Source organism: Giraffa tippelskirchi, chromosome 4 (genome assembly GCF_054371585.1).
Source record: "Giraffa tippelskirchi isolate mGirTip1 chromosome 4, T2T-mGirTip1v1.2.pri, whole genome shotgun sequence".
Classification (NCBI taxonomy): Eukaryota; Metazoa; Chordata; class Mammalia; order Artiodactyla; family Giraffidae; genus Giraffa; species Giraffa tippelskirchi.
The window spans coordinates 144041653-144057283 of record NC_137278.1 but is presented as its reverse complement, the minus strand read 5'-3'; the positions used below and the strand labels follow the sequence as shown (position 1 = coordinate 144057283).

Below are 15631 nucleotides of genomic sequence, written 5' to 3'. Positions count from 1 at the left end.
TTGGAAAAGCTTTTTAGTGTCTGTGCCAGTGTTCAACAGTTCTGTGCAGGAGGTTGAGTCACCAGCTCCTTCTCTTTACTTTGCCTGTAACCTCTTCAGTTTATAGGTTTGTTACCTACAGAATGATTACCAGTTTCTGCTTTGCTTCCTTTGGCCTCTGCCGGGATCTAGCTAGTCTCCCCAATCTGGATCTTTGGCCTTTCCCTCTGTTAACTCTTCACAGAGCACTGTTCCCTCCACTGGCACCACACCAGCACCTCATTCACTTTGCCTGCTATCTTGTCAGCCTTAGGTGCTGGGTCACGCTGATACATTAATGTATTCCTTGGATTACCATGATATTATCCTTATAGTGTAACCCTGGGAGCCTACAGTCTCAGGACTACTGGACATCTTTGCTTTTTCAGTGGCCACCACAGAAGTTACATGGTTAATCATGTGTGGAGTATGTAAATTATACCCAAATACAAAAATAGCAGAATAACAAGGAAATTATGTTCCTTTTACTTTTCTCTTTTGAAAGAAAGTATTGCTATATTCTTTGAGTAGTAGTCAGACCAGCAGAGTACTAACAAAACCCTTGAAACAGAAGTTTTAAATAGAATGTCATTAATGCCAGCACTTTGCTTTATTTTAGTTGTCACAGTATTCCTACAAATTTTTGAGGTAGTTACATGTGAAGATCTCATAAGTGTTGTTGAGTAGGAGATTGGACACATTGGTTAGCAGGGGGTCATAAAAAATGATATGTATTTTTAATTTTTAACTCGAATATGCATTCTTTCCTCTCCTTTTCCCCCATAGGGTCAGGGTTTTTCTTTATGGATGGATCTTTCATTCGAGTTCTGGGTTGTGTTTTTAGAATAATCCATACCCATGAGACATTTATCTATGAAGTATCCCTTTCTAATAAAACAGAATTTAAAGGCAGTTTTAATGTATTACATAAAATCCTTCTACAGTTTTATGCTTTTTCCACTATTCTTTTAAAGCTGTGTTTACATACATCCAAATCCATAATAACTTCAGAAAATAATTAGCCTTTGATTCTTTTTGAACCTTTCAACGTAATTTTCAGAGAAACAACCCGTTTTGCGCTCATAATTCATCAGTTTACATAATCTTAAATGACATAATTACAATAACAAGTACAGTTGGCATACATGAATCTGGGAGCAAATGGCTGGCTCTTGCTAAGCATCCAGCTCATGTGGTAAGAGTAGGAGGTCGAGGACGCGGTGAGAAGGCGGGTGACTAGAGGGCTACCAGGTGCAAATAGTCAGCCTGCGATGGACATCAGGAAGTGATCTGTGGAGGAATTTAAACTCCTTATTTCTCTAAGTTAATAAAGTAGAGGTCTGTTAAATGAGTTTCTACTGAATTATTCTGATTTCTGTTATTTTAAAATAATTTTTATTTATTTTATTTTTGGCTGTGCTGGGTCTTCATTGCTTTGTGTGGTCTTCCTCTAGTTGTGGTGAGCAGGGGCTACTGTTCATTGCGGTGCACAGGCTTCTCATTGTGGTGGCTTCTCTTGTTGTGGAGCACAGGCCCTAGGGCACAAAGGCTTCAGTAGTTGTGGTACACAGGCTCAATAGTTGTGGCGTACGGGCTTAGTTATTCTGCAGCAAGTGGGATCTTCCCGGACCAGGGATTGAACCCATGTCCCCTGCATTAGCAGGCAGATTCTTATCCACTGTGCCGCCAGGGAAGTCCTCATTTCTGTTTTAAAGGGGAAAGCAGTGAGGCTTCAGAAAGTTAAGTAAGATTCCCTAGATCAGGCAGGTAATAAGTGATGGAGCCATAGGACTAAGGAACAAATTGGACTTACAAACACACTCTCAGAATGGAAGTCATTCGTATGGAGGGGTCTTACTATATAGTAATAGGTTTATAAGACTTTTTCTCACAAATAATTCATGAAAAATAAACATAGGAAATAAAGAAAATATTTTAAATTTTACAGTATAGTACCTTGAAAAGTACAGTACAGTGCAACAGCTGGCATCCAGGGGCCAGCATTGAGGGAACAGGCAAGAAGAGGTACTACTGCACTCTTTACAGTATTATACAGGAAAGGACACAAAAGCACTGCCACTTGTAGCAGATGCACACACCTGACCATGTGTGCCAGACACATGAACTAACTGACATGATTGGATGTGTGAACACACATTTGCATCTTTGAAAGCTCACAACGTGAAGGTCTGTACCTAGGGTACTTACTACATACTAGGTCTGCATGAAGCTCAAATATAGCATGTCCTTTTACCTCTTGTGCAGGTGCTAGATGCTTTTTAGGTCACCTTGTTTACCCAATCATTAAATATTCTTGAGTGGTCTTTGGGTATGTTTGGGGTAGTGTTTTTACAGTTATCCCACATCTTGGGCCCTTCTTTCATTTTTCTCCTTAATGTTTCTTTTGTACTAACTGTAAAAAATGAAGGTGCATCCCAAGGTGAAAATTAGGCTTATAATTGTTTGTTTTTATCTTATATTGGCTCTGTATATGTGAGAACAAGACTAAAATCTTGCAGTGTTGTAACTGCTGAGGTAACTGTGAAATAAGAGAATGTAAAAGGGAAAAATGGAGTGGGAGCAGACATAAACTTTGCTCTTTTGTCTGTTAAATTTCATTCTTAGTTTGGAATCTAATCAATCATGTTTATCCCTATCATTTCTTATTATTTCATGGAGCATCAGTAGAGCCATTAGAATTTAAAGAAAGGGATATATGTACACATATACATATATAATTAGTGTAAAAAGTTATATTTCTGACAGTATGTGAGACTTTTAGGCTATTTAAATCTTGAAAATAACTTAAAGAACTCTCAGTTCTACCTTAGGTGTTACTCGACTCAGGATTGAAAACCATTGATATGAATTTAAATGTTTATTTGTGTAGTTGTTAACCTGTAACTTTCATATGATTATAACTAATATTATGTTAAGTAGTATTGTTGAGTTGTTTATCAAGTGCCTTGGACACTTCTTAGCCATAGTAAGTAGTTTATTAGTAAATACGAAGTAATGCAGAATGAAAATGAAAATTATCAGTTGACAACTAATGAAAAATTCTTTTCCATTTTCTTTGTAAATGTCAAGATATGTAAACTCCACATATTAATTCTAAGGTACTTTTCCCTCCTCCCTTCTTAAGTGTAACTCTATTTTGTGATTTTTTTTTTTCTTCTTTGGCATTAGTCTGAATGTTTGAATATGGCGAAGGAATATACTGAATTTTTTGATATGCCAGCTAGCATCTTTCACTTACTGAGATAATATATTCTAGAGTTTAGAAGAATAATTAGTTATGACAACAAACCTTTGGGCTACATTATTTGATTAAAAAAATATTTATTTATTGGTTGTGCTGGGTCTTTGTTGCTGCGTGGGTTTTTCTCTAGTTGCGGTAAGCAAGAACTACTCTCTGGTTGTAGTGTGTGGGCTTCTCTTTTGTTGCAGTGCACGGGCTTTTCATTGTGGTGGCTTCTCTTGTTGCGGAGCATAGGCTCTAGGATGCTTGGGCTTCAGTAGTTGCAGCTCAAGGGCTCAGTAGTTGCTGTGCCCAGTCTCTAGAGCACAGGCTCAATAGTTGTGGCACATGGGCTTAGTTGCCATGCTGCATGTGGGATCCTCCCAGACCAGGGATCAATCCCATGTCCCCTGCATTGACAGGTGGATCTTCACCAGTGAGCCACCAATGAAAGTAAAGTCACTCAGTCGTGTTCAACTCTCTGTGATCCATAGAATGTAGCCCACCAGGCTTCTCCGTCCATGGGGTTTTCCAGGCAAGAGTACTGGAGTGGGTTGCCACTTCCTTCTTCAGGGGATCTTTCCGACCTAGGGATCGAACCCAGGTCTCCCACATTATGGGCAGATGCTTTACTGTCTAAGCCACCAGGGAAGCCCTGATTCTTAATTTTTTTTTTTTAAGACAAGTTAAGACTATAAAATTTAAATTGTACATAGTGATATAGTTGTGTGAAGAGATGGTCAAGGCATAAATTTCATAGTGTTGTTAATAAGAGACCCCATAAATGATATTTTTTTTAACAAAAAATAAATAATCCTCTTCCTAAATGTTACTGTGTTACGTACTCCCTTTCAAGGTTTTATCCCCTATTTTTCTGGTTTTATAATTGGAGGGTAAGATTGTAATAAAGTTGAATCAGAGGAACCAGATTAGTATTAGTGGCTGTTACATTAATTGTTCTCTTTATCTAGTGGCAAAACCAAAAATCCTAATAAATAACAACGTTTTAAAAACAAGGTTGAAAAAGAGTTTGAATTGTTTCTTTCAATTGCTTGAGTTTTAATTACTGAGGCAATGCTATGTTCTATATTACTTGGAAATCTGAGATAAAGAGAAAAATTCTGTTAGAAAAATGGTTTCTTAAACGTTCTTTTGACATCTGAAACATTGCCTGTGACTTTGTCTTCCCCTTCTATCTTTTTTTTAACTCCTTTTTGGATTTTAATGATTTTGGCACTTCTTAGGTTTACAAAATATTTCTGGTGCATGTAGCCATTTGAGGTCTAGACCCTAATCAGAACTTTCCACCAGATAGTTTTCTTTTTTACCCCTTTTGGCAAAGCAGTTTTAGAGTGCTGATGAATTATACTGCATCCAATTTTATTTCTGTAATAAAGGTTTCCTTGGGTAAGATAAATTCTTCACTTATTTCTTCACCTGTTATACTTTGTTTTGATTGATGCAGAGTTGCCGTAGTTGTACCCATTCTTACTAAAGAGGAAATGAGCCCTCGACCCTGTTGTATTGGCTATTGGTAACCTCTAGTAACTAGCCCAGATTCTCAGTCCTAATTAACATTGCCTACAGATGGCTTAAAATTGGCAAGGGAGTAGTCAAGGCTGTATATTGTATAGCTTATACAATAAGCTCATTTAACTTATAGGCAGAGTACACCATGTGGAGTGCTGGGATGGATGACTCACAAGCTGGAATCAAGATTGCCAGGAGAAATATCAGTAACCTCAGATACGCAGGTGATATCACTCTAATGGTGGAAAATGAAGAGGGACTAAAGAGTCTCTTATGAGAGTGAAAGAGGAGAGTGAAAAATCTGACTTAAAACTCAGTATTCAAAAAACTAAGATCATGGCATCCAGTCCCATCACTTCATGGCAAATAGATGGGGAAAAAAGTGGAAACAGTGGCAGATTTTATTTTCTTGGGCTCCAAAATCACTGCAAATGTTGACTGCAGCCGTGAAATTAAAAAACACTTGCTCCTTGGAAGAAAAGCTATGACAAACCTAGACAGTGTATTAAAAAGCAGAGACATCACTTTGCCAGCAAAGGTCTGTCTAGTCAAAGCTATGGTTTTTCCAGTAGTCTTTTATGGATGTTAAGAGTTGGACCACGGAAGGCTGAGCACCAAAGAATTGACGCTTTTGAACTGTGGTGCTGGAGAAGACTCTTGAGAGTCCCTTGAACAGTAAGGAGATCAAACCAGTCAATCCTAAAAGAAATCAACCCTGAATATTCATTGGAAGAACTGATGCTGAAGCTGAAGCTCCAATACTTTGGCCACCTGATTTGAAGAACAGACTCATTGGAAAAGACCCTGATGCTGGGAAAGATTGAAGGCAGGAGGAGAAGGGGGTGGCAGAGGATTAGATGGTTAGATAACATCTTTGATTAAATGGACATGAATTTGAACAAACTCCGGGAAATAGTGAAGGACAGGGAAGCCTGGTGTGCTGCAGTTCATGGGGTTGCAAAGAATGGGACATGACTTAGCAACATCAGATGAGGAAAGTAAAACTGTTTATGCATCAGAGGATTGGAGAGAATTGTCTAAATTCTTCAATAAATTTTTAACTTATTTATTTTACTTTTGGCTGTGCTGGGTCTTCAAGGGGCTACTCAAGTTGAAATGTGAAGACTTCTCATTGTGTTGGCTTCTCGTTGCAGAGCACAGACTCGAGGCTCATGGGCTTCTGTAGTTGCACCACATCAGCTTAGCTGCCTTGTGATGTGGGATCTTCCCAGAGCAGGGATTGAACCCATGTCCCCTGAGTTGGCAGGTGGATTCTTAATCACTGAACCACCAGAGAAGCTCAACTTACTCATTGTTAATGAAAGGGTAATATATGTACATGATTTAAAACTTAAAGCTGCAGAAGGGTTTACTGTGAAAGCAGTCCTCATTTCCTACCTTCCTGTCTACTAGGTCCCCTCCCCTGAGGCAACTGCTGTTTGTAGCAAGTTTCTTCCTACATTTACAACCATATCCGCTCTTTTTATTGGTTGCATAGTATTCATTGTATTGAATATACTGTACATTCCCTTTTTGGTTGACATGTGGCTTGATTTTTATCTTTCGCTTTTATAAATAATTCAGCACAGTATTGTATACATATATCACACCTGTGTAAATAAATCAATACTTTTAAATTTTAGAAGTAAAATTTCTTTGCTAAATAAATTGTGCATTGAAACTTGGATAGGTATTGCCAAATTATTCTTCATGGTAAATTGATTTCTGAAGTTAGAGTATTGGTGTTATCATATGTTCTTTGGAAAAGTATGATCACTAGTTGTTGCTATGCTCTTTATAACCAGATTTATTTTCTTTGTTTTTATTAATTATCTGGTTGTAAGCAGAGTAAGTAGCCATCATAGTCAACAGAAGAGTCTGAAATGCAGTATTTGGATGCAATCTCAAAAAACAGAATGATCTCTGTTCATTTCCAAGGCAAACCATTCAGTGTCATAGTAATCCAAGTCTATGCCCTGACCAGTAATGCTGAAGAAGCTGAAGTTGACCAGTTCTATGAAGACCTACAAGACCTTCTAGAACTAACACCCCAAAAAGATGTCCTTTTCATTCTAGGGGACTGGAATGCAAAAGTAGGGAGTCAGGAGATACCTAGAGTAACAGGCAAATTTGGCCTTGGAGTACAGAATGAAGCAGGGCAAAGGCTAATAAGCGTTTTGCCAAGAGAACTCACTGGTCATAGCAAACACGCTCTTCCAACAACACAAGAAAAGACTCTACGCATGGACATCACCAGATAGTCAATACTGAAATCAGATTGATTATACTCTCTGCAGCCAAAGATGGAGAAGCTCTATACAGTCAGCAAAAACAAGACCAGGAACTGACTGTGGCTCAGATCATGAACTACTTATTGCCAAATTCAGACTTAAATTGAAGAAAGTGGTGAAAACCACTAGACCATTCAAGTATGACCTAAATCAAATCCCTTAGGATTATACAGTGGAAATGAGAAATAGATTCAAGGGATTAGATCTGATAGACAAAGTGCCTGAAGAACTGTGGATGGAGGTTCGTGACATTGTACAGGAGGCAGGGATCAAGACCATCCCCAAGGAAAAGAAATGCAAAAAGGTAAAATGGTTGTCTGAGGAGGCCTTACAAATAGCTGTGAATAGAAGAGAAGTGAAAGGCAAAGGACAAAAGGAAAGATATTCCCATTTGAATGCAGAGTTCTGAAGAATAGCAAGGAGAAAGAAGAAAGCCATCCTCAGCAATCAATGCAAAGAAATAGAGGAAAACAATAGAATGGGAAAGACTAGAGACCTCTTCAAGAAAATTAGAGATACCAAGGGAACATTTCATGCAAAGATGTGCTCAATAAAGAACAGAAATGGTATGGACCTGACAGAAGCAGAAGATATTAAGAAGAGGTGGCAAGAATACACAGAAGAACTATACAAAAAAAGACCTTCAAGACCCAGATAACCACAATGGAATGATCACTCACCTAGAGCCAGACATCCTGGAATGTGAAGTCAAGTGGGCTTTAGGAAGCATCACTACAAGCAAATCTTGTGGAGGTGATGGAAATCCAGTTGAGCTATTTCAAATCCTAAAAGATGATGCTGTGAAAGTGCTGCACTCAATATGCCAGCAAATCTGGAAAACTCAGCAGTCGCCACAGGACTGGAAAAAGTCAGTTTTCATTCCAATCCTGAAGAAAGGAAATGCCAAATAATGCTCAAACTACCGCACAATTGCACTCATCTCACATGCTAGTAAAGTAATGCTCAAAATTCTCCAAGCCAGGCTTCAACAGAACGTGATCCGTGAACTTCCAATTGTTCAAGCTGGCTTTAGAAAAAGCAGAGGAACCAGAGATCAAATTGCCAACATCCATTGGATCATCAAAAAAGCAAGAGAGTTCCAGGAAAATACCTGCTTCTGTTTTATTGACTATGCCAAAGCCTTTGGCTGTGTGGACCACAATAAACTGTGGAAAATTCTTCAGAGATGGGAATACCAGACCAACTGACCTGCTTCTTGAGAAATCTGTATGCAGGTCAGGAAGCAAGAGTTAGAACTGGACATGGAACAACAGACTGGTTCCAAATCGGGAAAGGAATATGTCAAGACTGTATATTGTCACCCTGCTTTTTTAACTTATATGCAGAGTACATCATGAGAAATGCTGGACTGGATGAAGCACAAACTGGAATCAAGGTTGCTGGGAGAAATATCAATAACCACAGATATGCAGATGACTCCACCTTTATGGCTGAAAGCAAAGAAGAACTAAAGAGCCTCTTGATGAAAGTGAAAGAGGATAGTGAAAAGGTTGGCTTAAAACTCAACATTCAGAAAACTAAGATCATGGCATCTGGTCCCATCACTTCATGGCAAATAGATGGGGAAACAGTGACAGACTTTATTTTTGGGGGGCTCCAAAATCACTGCAGATGGTGACTGCAGCCATGAAATTAAACTATGCTTGCTCTTTAGAAGAAAAGTTTTGACCAACCTAGATAGCATATTAAAAAGCAGCGACATTACTTTGCCAACAAAGATCCGCCTAGTAAAGCTGTGGTTTTTCCAGTAATCATATATGGATGTGAGAGTTGGACTATAAAGAAAGCTGAGCGCTGAAGAATCGATGCTTTTGAACTGTGGTGCTGGAGAAGACTCTTGAGAGTCCATTGGTCTGCAAGGAGATCAAACCAGTCCATTGTAAAGGAAATCAGTCCTGAATATTCATTGGAAGGACTGATGCTGAAGCTGAGACTCCAATACTTTGGCCACCTGATGCAAAGAACTGACTCATTGGAAAAGACCCTGATGCTGGGAAAGATTAAGGGCGGGAGGAGAAGGGGATGACAGAGGATGAGATCGTTGCATGGCATCACTGACTCAATGGACATGAGTTTGAATAAACTCTGGGAGTTGGCGACGGACAGGAGGCCTGGCATGCTGCCGTCCATGGGGTCGCAAAGAGTCGGGACATGACTGAGCAACTGAACTGAAGCATAGTACAGTTATGTTTCACAAACTGCTAGCTTTCACTTGTTGCCTTTGTCAAAAGTGTATTGGTGTAAATTATTAGCAATCACTGACTTTTATATAGGTAGTCTCTAACTTCTAAATGAATTGTTTAAAAAAGGCTGGCTAGATGCTGGGAGTGGAGGAAATGGGGAGTTACAAAAAAAGGGAATTCGGGATTAGGAGCCTTCCCTCCCACCCCCATAAGTCATAAAAATGGGTGTTTAGCTTATTAGGTCTGGCAATAAAAAATGTTTGTAACCTGTTATATCACAATATACTGGAATCACCCTTTATAACACTGGAGATTCATTCATTCTGTTGCTATCCTCTCTTAGGGAACTAAGTCTACCCAAAATCTAGGCCTTTGTGACTTCCATGACCTGGGACAGGAGAGTAGGAAGTGATGCTTGGGGAGGTGATGCTTGGGGAGGTGATGCTTGGGGAGGAATGAATGAGTTAGGGTTAAAAAAAATGAGAAATAACAACAGAATGAGCTTAAGGTGCTTTTATTCCTTCCATTTGTTTCTACTCTGCAGTACTGGGACAGGGTAAGAGAGGGAGCCAGGAAATGGGATTTTCTTTCCCTTTCTTTCCAGTACTTTCCTCTTTTACTAGTCCCTTTCACAGGATCCTGATACCTGGGATTCAGGTGAGTTCAGATGAATTACGATTTGAAGGAGATCACTGAGAGGGCTGAGTATGAAAATACCTGTAATTGTCAGGAATATTTATAGAATCTGAGACTAGTGATATAAAATGGAAAAGAAGGTTTCCAGTGGTAAGACAGAGAACTATCTTTTTGTGAAGTACTTATAGTTTGTTCGTTTTTTGAGGGGGGAGTCAACTGAGGGGAGCAGTGTTGAGGGCATTTTTAGCATTGTTTTTGGGGGAGATTCTGGTAACATCTTGGCTCCATGTGTACTTTTTTAAAGAGTTCTCTAACCATTCTTCCCTGAAGTGAAAACGTACACTAAGGCTCTGATTTAAAAAGAATGTTCTGTGTATTGTATCTCAGTTGGTTTAAAGGTATCTGTGCTGGTCTCACTTGAAGGGGTAGCAATAATTCTCTTCCTATTTGATTCCATGGAGGAGCAAACCAAAGTTGACTATAGAGCCGTTGTCCTTCAGACATGTCTAAATTTCTCAGTCTATTTATGAGCATCAACAAACACTTTGTGCATACTTCTGCCATGGGTTGAATGGATCTATTTTCCTTTAATTTAGTTTAAAACTAGTAATGGAATTCCTGAGGTTTTGAGAGGAATAGTGTTGGCAAACTTAGTTTTGAAACTAAAGGCAAATTAAGATACCAAGCAAAACAGAAGGAGACTATTACTTTAGAAAGGGATCTTAAAACTGCTGACATTTGCAAACCCAGTGTCTTATATTTGTATAAACTTTAGATAGGAACTACTATTTTTCTAAAATTGTTGGTTTAAAAATAATTGTTACATTTGTGCATTTTAAAAGTTGCTTCTAACACACTTTGGGTATGCTTGAGCTCAGCCTTTTCAGCAGCATATTCAGACAGTTGAGCATCATCCTTTTTGGTCTTATTCTGTCTTAGACCATTTAAAATAGTTAAAATGGATTGTGGATGTCAGGAATTTGGTAAACTTCTGTTAAAATCTAATGTGTTTTTAAAAATTGCTTAAAGTGACCTTTGAACCTGTTAAAATATACTACCGTCATCTGAATTATGAATTTTAGCTGAGTACTGCTAAAATGACAAATGATATCACTTGTCATTTTGATGTTTGTTTTTTTAAGTGTACTGTACCATTGCCTTTTAGATGATACTAGCAGCAGGTACTCTGAAGGATTATACTAATTAAACACAGGCCTTTCCCTGATTAAATCTGTTAAATTCTAATTTTTCATGCATCCCACTAATACTCATTTGTGACTTCAGCTATTCATGTGAATTTTACCCATGTGCTCTTTTGAGTACCTATTTGTTAAATCTCTCTACATATTTTGTTTTATTGTTAGATATTTCTTACTGTTTCAAAACTTCATGACATGAGTTACGTTTTTTTACATTCTTTGTTAATTTTCCACTGTGCAACACGATGACTGGGTAGATAACTTAGAGCTTATTTGCCCATTTGGTCGTTTAACAGATGTTTACTCAGTGCTTACTTTGTTGTAGAGGCTGAGTATACCAAGTCCAATAAGGTAAGAACTCTGGAGTCCATGGGGTCACAAAGAGTCAGACATGACTGAGCAACTGAACTGAACTGAACTGCCTTCAAGTTGCTTAGACTTTTATAGGAGATTCAGAAAATAAATCAGTTACAGTACCATGTGTCATTCATATTTTGAAGTAATCTTTGAGAGGTCCCGGGCTCTATCTCTGATAGAGAAGATTTTTGTACTCACTCTGAAGAATGGAAACTAAACGTTTGTAAAGTGTCTAAAAGTTTCTACCTTAATTTATCCTCCTAAATCCTTCAACATGAGCGTGTTATCCATTTTATACATGAGGAAATTTAGAGAAGTTACATTATTTGCTGAAAGTCATTTAGGTGATAAATTATAAAGGTAGGCTTCTAATTTAGCATTCTTCCTTTTATACCAGGATATCTTAACTTTGGCACTATTAACATTTTGGGCCAGCTTAATCTTTGTTGTGGGAAACTCTGCTATGCACTGTAGGATGTTTAGCAGTATTCCTGGCTGAGCTCCGGGCCAGGAGTAAGTGTAAAGAAAGGAGGCACCGGGAGCACAAAATTGAAGGCATCACTTACTCTCAGGATCTTTTAAGTGCTAACCCAACTTTCAATCCTCACAACATCTGAGAAAGTTCTCCCACACCAGCCTGTTGATTCTAGGTCTTCATTCAGTGTTGCCTGGAAACACTATGAGGACTAAATCCCCTAGGCATTTAGGTGTTCCTTGGGAGCTAAGAGCAGTAACGAGCAGGGACTTTTTGCCTAATTTGTCTCTCATCTCAGAATATATACTCTTTGGCAAAAGTGACTATAAGAAATGGAATTCATAAGTGCTAAGTAAATACCTTCCAGGTGATACAGAGCTTAGAATCTTTAGGTGATACCTTACAAAACAAGGAAATCAGTTGCATTGAACTAGTGAAAACTTAGAGCAGAAATGGTACATTGAATATCTTCAGTCTAATTTGTCCTGGTGGTCTAACACTTACCTGCTGGTATTGATCAGCTGGACTGTAGCTTTCAGGCTAAACACAGTCTAGGTAGTTCTCTAGAATGGAGTCTGTAAAAAACGAAGTAAGTGATAAAAACTTCAATTTTAGGAGTACTGAGCAATAGTGCCTAACAGAATTATTAATAATATGCTAGATTTGGAGTCTTAAGTAGTTTTAACTTATATTTAACTTTCTGATAAACCATTACTATTTGACCTGCGATACTATAATTTTTTTCTTTTCTTTTTGTATTAGTAGGATTGGGGCTAGGTTACAGTAGTCCCTAAAAAGCTGGTAGAGTAGGCAGCTCTTGTGATTATAGCCAGTTGCTGCTGCTAAGTCGCTTCAGTCGTGTCCGACTCTGTGCGACCCCATAGACGGCAGCCCACCAGGCTCCGCCGTCCCTAGGATTCTCCAGGCAAGAATACTGGAGTGGGTTGCCATTTCCCTCTCCATTATAGCCAGTAGAGATCCATTAAAAATTGTCTTTCATTTGTAGACCCAAATTTAAAGGGTTTATGTGGTTAGTTCAGGCTCACTTGGGTAATTCCTCCTCATAAGTTAACTTTCTTAAAGTTAACCTAATCATGGGAGTGAAATCCCATTATATTTGCAGCCTCAAGGATTATACAGGGCAGTACACTAGGGAGCAGGGATGTTGGGCCTTAGTTTTCTGCCTGTACAGGCAGTCCCTGTTGTGTGTCTGACAATAAGTGTTGCAGTTGCCTCTGTTGTGTCAGTCCTCCTCAGTACATTTATCAGTGGTCCACAAATCGTGAGCTTTTGCAGCAATGGTAATAGATTTCCCTTTGGGCTCCTAAGAGGAGTTTGGGCACAAGTAGCTAGCAGGAAGTGGCCCAGTGGTGGAGCAGTGTCTATATTTTCCTCTTCAGTGCTAGGAGTGATATGGGTAATGGTGGTTCAGATGTGTTATATCAATGAGCAATGTATCCCATAAGTTCTTATTTATATTTTAAAATATACAGGTCTCTGTTACATCTAAACAAGAATACCACTTAAAAGACTTGTAGTGGAGCATAATAGTTCTTATTAGACATGGAACTATGTTTCTGCCAATAACTTGACATTTTGAGGACAGATAGCATCCCATTTCCAATTTGAGATTGGGTACAAAAATATCCCTAGGGCTGAGAATAGGCATAGTAAATTGAACCAACAAAAACCTTTTGTGGATTTATAGTGAAGGAAAAGTCTTCATTGAGTGTGCATGGAAAAATGTGATATAAGCTCTTCATGCTTTAGTACAGTAGATGAGACCTCGTTTATAGTAATTGTTCTATATGATTAATTTTCAATGCAGATTCCAAAAATGTTTTTGTACATGAGTTACTTATCTTTTTTTTTTCCTGTTATTTTCATCTTTGGTTAGTTAGAATCCTCTTCCCCCTTCTGTTCCAGTAGTGTTTCATTAGTTTTTCTTCTCTTATTTTTATCTTCATATTTACTTGGATTCATGTTTTTACTTTAACCTTAAATTTTCTCCTAGTGCTCTAATAAAATTATGAGACAGTACAGTTATATTCAGATATCTTTTATTTTCACTTTAGCACTGTTTGAGTTCACTTTTAAGACATACTTATTTTGCATAAATTTATCTTCATAGAGAAGAGTCATTTCTGGCATTAACACTTCTAGGAATTGTTTCAGAATTTAGTTTATTGTCTTAATGTTAAAAAGAATTCCAGAAGTCTTATTTTTTTGTTCTGTATATCCAAAGAATATGTTTGATTTTGTTGTTTTACTTGAGTTCTGTAACATTTGGTTTGATCCCAGATATTTCAAGATACTATAATCAACTTTTAGTTTTCTTTCTAGTTTATCCAGTAATTTAGAATAGCACTTCAAATACAGTTATGCTGATCAGTTGGGAAAGTACTGATATGTATTCTTCAGTGGAAATAATTTTAATAAGACATTAATACAATTTATTAAATATATTTAAGGAGGAGTTGTTGTTTAGTCATTAAGTCATGTCTGACTCTTTGTGACCCCATGGAGTGTAGCCTGCCAGACTCCTGTTCATGGGATTTCCCAGGCAGGAAAACTGGAGTAGATTTCTCCCCAGGATCTTCCTGACACAGGGATCAAACCTGCGTCTCCTCTGCATTGTAGGCAGATTCTTTTGCTTGGTAAATGTTAATACTGCTTTCAGCTCTTAGATAAAACTTTGCAGTGGAAGCAGTAAAACACTGTATGTGCTGCGCTGTGCTTAGTTGCTTAGTCGTGTCCGACACTTTGCGACCCCATGGACTGTAGCCCACGTGGCTCCTCTGTCCATGGGGATTCTCCAGGCGAGAATACTGGAGTGGGTTGCCATGCCACCCCTCCAGGGGATCTTCCCAACCCAGGGATCGAACCCAGGTCTCCCACATTGCAGGCAGATTCTTTATCATCTGAACCACCAGGGAAGTCCAGAACTTTGTATAATTTAATTTTTGGTAAGTTATAGAAATTTGTATAGCCTTTTTTACAGTTACTAGTGAAATGTAATTAAAATTAAATGGTGTCTAATCATATTAGAATATACCATTTTGTTGGTGGAATATTTAATTAGCATGATCTGTAATCATTGAAATAGATTGGTAACAATACATAAAAGACCATGTTCTCTGTATGAATTGATAACATTTTCAGAGAATTAAAAATAATAAATTCGTGAATGGCTAATGAGGTACTTTCAGTGAGTGTTACTCATTATTGATTTTCTGAATATTACTGATAAAACACTGATCCCAGTTTGTGTTTTGCTCTTGATATCCACGACAATTATTTCGTTGGTGATAGGTTCTTATATGAGCCTATTAAATGTTAATATAAGATATAATCAGTAAGATGTGTGCTAAAGATCATATAATATATCCAAAGGTAAGTAGAAATAGTGATCCACTGAACACACCCACAAATACATGGCTGTTTACTGGAGGTGTTTGAGAACATGGATATTATCAAAGAGTCTGCTAGGCTGGACATGGCAGGGTGAATTGCTAAGCGAAAGAACTCACTCACTAAGAAATGTTAAGTGGCAGAGCTGGGCTTATAACCCTTCCACTTCAGGTACATTGCTTTCGTATTGTGCCACAGCTGCCGTAAGAGGGCTGAAGGTTGTTTTGGCTCTTTTGTGCCTCCGTTTAGAACTCCTTTTCCCTATTCCT

General features: G+C 38.2%; 1 protein-coding gene and 1 long non-coding RNA gene across 3 annotated transcripts in view; one reads left to right on the top strand and one right to left on the bottom strand.

The window, feature by feature from the left end:
- The window catches only part of FRS2 (fibroblast growth factor receptor substrate 2), a 104921-nt gene that overhangs the window by 14583 nt on the left and 74707 nt on the right, over positions 1-15631 (top strand). The gene's annotated exons all lie outside the window — the stretch shown is intronic.
- LOC145545369 (uncharacterized) overlaps positions 1-15631 on the bottom strand; it is an 82089-nt gene that overhangs the window by 24408 nt on the left and 42050 nt on the right. Inside the window, exon 4 of the long non-coding RNA XR_014082027.1 lies at positions 12456-12526. This is a non-coding gene — a long non-coding RNA (uncharacterized LOC145545369). The remainder of the gene's footprint in view (positions 1-12455; positions 12527-15631) is intronic.